Source organism: Dioscorea cayenensis, chromosome 5 (assembly GCF_009730915.1).
Source record: "Dioscorea cayenensis subsp. rotundata cultivar TDr96_F1 chromosome 5, TDr96_F1_v2_PseudoChromosome.rev07_lg8_w22 25.fasta, whole genome shotgun sequence".
Lineage (NCBI taxonomy): Eukaryota > Viridiplantae > Streptophyta > Magnoliopsida > Dioscoreales > Dioscoreaceae > Dioscorea > Dioscorea cayenensis.
In genome coordinates, this window is record NC_052475.1 from 7,729,454 (window position 1) to 7,736,318 (window position 6,865).

Genomic DNA, 6,865 nt, shown 5'->3' on the forward strand with positions numbered 1-6,865 from the left:
AAGAACTTAAATGATAACGTTGTCCCCAAAAGGTGCAAGAAACCCTTGTGAATTTGCATATTCAAAATCAACCAAGTAATAGCAACCTACTAGGCAAAGAAATGTTTGTTGTTAGCTAATGGATTAATCTTTAAATTCCATTACTAATACCACTTTGAAAAATAGGAACACAATTTAGTTACCATTTGGAACTTCTAACCCATTAGGCTTTGTAATAGCATCTCTTAGAACTCGATCATCATGTGCTGAGCCTTTCCATCCAGACAATGCATATAAAAATTGCATGTCTAGAGTGCAAACACCAAGCACATTAGTAGTTATTTTAGCTTTTCTTGTTTTATATCTCAGTCGATCAACTTTTGGCACATACATGCGAATATGTGTTCCATCTAATGCACCAAGGCAATTCTACATTGAAGATAACACCTTATTATTAATAAGGCATCAACCATATTTATTAAAAATTTAAAACAAATTTTAGGTGATATTACCTTGAAAAGTTTCCATCTAGAGTCATTTGAATTTTCAAGAATAGGTTTAGGTTTCTTTAATAGTACACCATGGCAAAGTATAATTGACTTCAAAATGGCATGAAAATATCAGCTAACTGTCTCAGCTGATCTGACAAAGTCAAACTTAATTATCCTATATTTTACGTGACGTGCCACAATGTTTAAGAATATCATCGTCATTTCCTCGACCATGACGTTTCTCATACCACAAAGCCCACGGTAGATGTCAATAATTGACATAATTTATGAAAACACCACCGATCCATGCGTAGTTTATCAATACACTTGACCTCGCTTCATAAACTATATGGTACATGTATTCATATTGTCTATGACGCCTAGTAGATGTTGACTCAATCTCATAATGGATAACATCGTTTCAATCATTTTCCTCACTTATTGCACAAATAGTGATGATGATATTCACAATGAAAATAATACATGCATACATTGTGTAAAGTAGTTGATTCGCTTGAATATCTTCTGTGTATTCGTTAGCCATATCTAAAAATTTCAAATGAAATAATATTCATTTCATAAGAAACTTATCTATTCGGATAATATGTCATGAAAAATAATGCATGTACAATCAATATACAATGCAATGCAAATAACTCAGAATGATATAAATAACAAGTATTGGGGAAAAAACATAAGACCTAATCTTAATAGACAAAAAAAAAACAAAACACTTAATACCTGTTACAAAGGGGAATCAATGAAGTAGAGATGGATAGTTATGATATGATGGTGTTGGTTGCAAAGGAGAATTGGGGATCAAGATGAAGATGGGTGTACTTATTTATAGTAAAAGCTAAGACAGGTAGGTGAGTATTTGCCATCACTAAGCCAAGTAATATATAATTATATATGGCAAATCCTTAGGGTTTCAAGAAGCTACCAAATAATTATGGCTATCACAGATTATTACAACCAGAAAAAGTCTTGTAGCCATACATAATATATATATATATATATGAATAAATTCTCCACATTTTTAAAAAAGAGAACGGAATTTTAATGATTAGGAATTTTATAAGTTCCAACTCAAACAGTGCTCATTCAAATGAAATTTAAAACCAAAAATGAATTATTAGTATGTGTTTGCATGTGATAGAACAATATTTCAAAGACTCACCATTATTAATTATTTTTCTGATCAAAGTCTCTACAAATTCTGTAAATAGACATGAAGTTCATATTCATGTTCATCAACAATAGTAAATATCAAGTCCCCTCTTTTCATGGTTCACATGTTATTAAAAGTAATCAAAGAGAGCTATAATTAAGAAATGATATCCTGGTGCTTCTTCTAATGCACTAAACCTACCATATGGTTGGCATTTTCCAAGAAAAAAACAAAAAGTCCACATGAGTAGCCCGCATTGCAAAGCAAGAGATTAAGGAATGTCTCCAAACTTGTTTCAAATCTTTGACGTACGAATTTTAATTACACCAAAAAAACTATATATATATATATATATTATAATCAACTAGCAACCTAATATCAAACTTTGATCACATGTTATCCTATAGATCTTCAACGCCACAATACAAATGCAACCAGAGCTAGTCCAAAAAAATAGAAGAGAATTAGCTTCACATTCAAAGCCTAAATGACATGGAGGTTTATTATTGGCGGGATGTGAGCTCATGCGTTGATAGTTGGCTACAATCAAATGGAATTGAGACCAGATTTGGAGGGAGAAAGAGAAATATGATGAGTACCTGATCGACGGTAGTGGACCTTGAGCTGGGCAAACAGTAAGGTGTAGGGGTTTTTTACCATTTTGGATCAACTATTTTTCAAGCTTCTCGATGCCGAGATGGTCTAGATCGGCAACTTCTCGGTGCAGAGATGGTTCGGACCGGTAGTGATTTCCAAGCCTAACATGAAACGATGGGAAAAGATAAAGGAACCATTAAACATTTTTTTAAATTAAATGAAGGGTATAAAGATAATTGCAGTGCAAAAGAGAACTAAACCCCCCAAACTTCCCATCAATGCAGCACCCCCACTTTCATGAATCCCAATACCATGCAAACACATTGTTCACTCCTTTCTTGATTACCAAACATGGGAGTAGGATGCCTGGGTGCATGTGATTTTCACTCCCAAGGTATCAATCTAGGATCCAAACACACCCTGGATACAATTGATGGGATTGATAAGAGAGCTTATCCAAAAGTTATAGAAAAGCTAAGTAGTCAAAACCGGGTTGGACCAGACCCAAGCACTAGGATGGTCCGGTTCAATCCAAAAAACCTAATAAAGAAAAAACCTGGCCTTGAATTGGATGAACCAAGTTATTTCATCCAGTTTCAACAGTCAATTAAAAAAAATAAAAAAAAACTCCTAATATCTATTATCTTATAATTGACAAGATTATTTTTCAATCTCCAGTCTCCATAGTCTAGACTCCAGACTCTCCACCCACCAGGCCGGGACCTAATCATCTTCGGAATTAGGAGGAGAAGGAAGGAGGCGGAGGAGGAAGAGGGCGCCAGTGGCATAGAGAAGAAGAAGGAAGATAGACCTCATTGGAGAAGTCGACATTGATGAACTTTGAGAGAGAGATCTAAGCAAGTGAAAGGCTTTTGGATTTTTATAGATTTTTTTAACTACTATACACCGACGTCAACAAGGATTTTTTATAATAATAATAATAATTGGAAAATGGTTATATATGTGTGTGTGTGTGTGTGTGTGTGTGTGTGTGTGTGTGTGTGTGTATACATATATATATTGTTTTTTATTTTTTTATTAAAAAAAAGCTTTGAATATGGAATCAATACTTGTTTTCTTTGATAGGTTGTGTGTTTAATTTAAAATTTAATATTGGTTGTATATTTGATTTAAAAATTAATATAATATTTAAAGTATTTTATTTTATATTTTTATTTATTAAATCCAGTTTGACCCGGTTCGACCGCAGTCGAACCTCTTGACCCTTGAACCTTAACCTTCTCATGTTCAAAGATCTGGTCCGGTTCTGACTACCTAGTAGAAAAGTCTCATAATGATGTGTTATGGAGAGAAAATTTCCTACAACTTTCAAATAATAGAAAGAAGGATTAGGTGCTTGATCTTAAGTGATACTTTTAGACTTATTGGATGATGTTGGATTTTATTTGCATGGATAACAAATCATACTTGCTTTTACTATGAGTTTGTTAAACTTGCTTTTATTTATTTATTTTTAACTTTTTAATTTTACATACTATAGATCAAAAAAAATTTCATTTAGTTTCATGTATCTTTTTATTATGAGGAAGATGAGATGGGTACGCTTTTAATGATATCAATTGTTCAAGAATATTATAGTTGATTTATACGCAAGCAACCTTGTAGAATATTTCAATTATCTAGACATGCATTTATTCAAAATTCTTTATAGGTATGAACATAGATGTTATAATCTACTACGAATGAAACCAAATGTGTTCTTGACTGTTGCAATACTTTCAAAGAAAGAGACTACTTTAAAATTATAAATTTGTTACAATAGAAACGGAAGTTGTGATTTTTCAATTCACTATAGCACATAATGAAAGGAATCTTGTTATGGTTGAAATATTCTGACATTCTAGAATATCAATTTTTCGTCATATGTGAAAATTAATAAAAACTGTGTGTCATTTGGGACAAGAGATCATATGCTCCCTCTTTCATTTGATACAACTCTTCCTCAAATCCAAGATGACAAAATATATTAATTGTTAATTATTTAGATATAGAGAGGTTTTTTAAACCTATACAAAAAAGTTGTGAATCGGGAACAAATGTTTCTTTTGAAGCTAGCAATAGAGCACAAGAGAGAACTCATGTTAAGTTCAGTCTAGATGATATCATCGCTGATGCTAGAATTTGCAAACCAATTGAAGAGTATGATGTGGGTATTAGAGATCAAGTTCAAAGATCGTATTTATTGAAAGGCCCATGTCAGCCATTTGGATATGATTTTCCCAAAAAAAAATAACAAGGAAAAGAAATGCAGCTCTTCAAGAAGTCTAGTTTCAAAAGTTTGACTGGTTGGAATATAATGTGGCAAAAGATGAAACCTATTGTTTTTATTGTTATCTTTTTAAGGTAAGATAGAAGTGAAAAGGGAGTGAGTGATATTTTTACAAGAAAAGGGTTTTGCAATTGGAGAAAAGCACTTGAGGCTTTTAATCAACACGTAGGTCCATTAAACAGTGCACACAATGATGCTAGATGACATTGTGAGGATTTTAAAAATCAGAGGCAAAGTGTGTCACATGTGTTATCTTCTCATGGGCTTCAAATGGAGATCGATTCTCACTCTCGGCTAACAGCTGTTTTAGATGTTATATGAATTATTTTGGTGCAAGGTATTGCATTCCGTGTTCATGAGGAGTCTTCTAGTTCTAAACAATAAGGGAAACTTTTTGGAGATACTCAATTTGTATGCAAAAAAGGTTGAGAGGGTTGGAGTGTTATTAATGATAATGCTCCTGGGAATAATCAATTAACTTCTCCATTGATTCAAAAATAGTTGGTGAATGCATGTGCTATAGACACAGCATTAGCAAATTATTAATAAAAGTGGTGACAGTAATTTCTCATTAATTGTTGATGAGTCTCAAGATAAATCAATAAAGGATCAAATGACAGTGATTTTGAGGTTTGTGAACAAGCAAGGCTTGGTTGTTGAAAGATTTCTTGCGATTCAGCATGTAGCGGACACTTCTGCATTTTCTCTAAAAGTAACTTTAGATGAATTATTTGCTCACCATAGTTTATCGATTTCAAAATTGAGAGGACAAGGGTATGATAGATCCTCAAATATGAGAGGAGAATTTAATGGTCTGAAGACATTGATTTTAAAAGAAACCCCTTTTATATCCACTGCTTTGCCCATCAACTACAATTAGTAGTTGTTTTAGTTGCCAAAAGTATTATGGTTGTTTCTAGTTTTTTTATACAAATATGGTTGTGAATATTGTTGGTGCTTCATGTAAAAGAAAAAAAATACATTGCTTCAAACACATCATCAAAAAATTGTAGAAAGATTAGAGACTGTTGAGATTTTTTCAGGAAAAAGGCAAGCATCAAGAGACAAATCTTGCAAAAGCAGGAGATACTCATTGGGGTTCTCATTTTACAACTTTGATTCATCTCCTAACTATGTGGGAATCAGTTTTAGAGGTATTACAAAATGTGTGTCAAGATGGATCAGTTGTAGATCAAAAAGGTTTGGTATCAAGTTTGATTTGTAAAATGGAAAGTTTTGAGTTTGCATTTGTCTTAGATTTGATGATGAAAGAATTGGGGATCACAAATGAATTATCAAATGTTTTACAACAGAAAGATCAAAATATTGTTAATGTCATAGCGTTAATTGATACTATAAAAGATCGTATCCAAGATTTAAGGGATAACAGATGGGATGAGTTATTAGAAAAGGTTCAAAGCTTTTGTGATAGAATGTATATTCCAATGCCTAACATGGAAGATAAAATACTAGTTTAGGATCATTCTAGGAGTGAAGGGTGGTGGATTACTTATTATTATCATTACCATGCAGAGATTTTTATTGCAGTTATTGATTTAATTGCCACTAAGATGAATAATTGGTTCAGTGACACTATAAGAAATACAGGAAAGGCAATGGATTTTTCCGTCGCTAAAAATTACATTTCCATTGCTATAAATACTTAGCAACGAAATCATTCCGACGGCTATTCTCAAGTCACTATTCAAATTCTATCAGTATTTCTTATGTTGTGCTGATAGACACTTCCGTTGCCAAACACAAGAACTCCATTGTTAATATAATAATAATATATTTATTTTTTTATGGTTCATAAAAATGTCGTTCCTATATTTTCGTCATTATTTTTTCATAGCAACGGACTCTTTTGTTACTAATATTGTTATAGCAACAAGAAGTTGTATTTTACTAACAATATTTTCCTTATTTTAGCAACAGAATACCCGTCGGTATTATCTTATTTCTAATGAAAGTTCCATTGCTATGTCCTCATTAACTACAAAATCCATAATATTTCCGTTGCTATTTTTCTTGTAGCAACAGAATTTCAATTGTTCTTTTCCTATTAGCAATGGATTTTCTTTTTTCCATTGCTATTTTTCTTGTTGCAATTGAATTTTGGTTTTCATTGTCCTATTAGCAACGGATTTTTTTCAGTTGCTATTTTTCTTGTTGCAATTGAATTTCAGTTGTTGTATTTTATTAGCAACGGATTTTCTTTTTTCCGTTGCTATTTTCTTGTAGCAACAAAGTTTTGGTTGTTGTTTTCCTATAAGCAACGGATTTTCTTTTTTCCAATGCTATTTTCCTTACTTTTAGAATGATGCGCAAAAATTG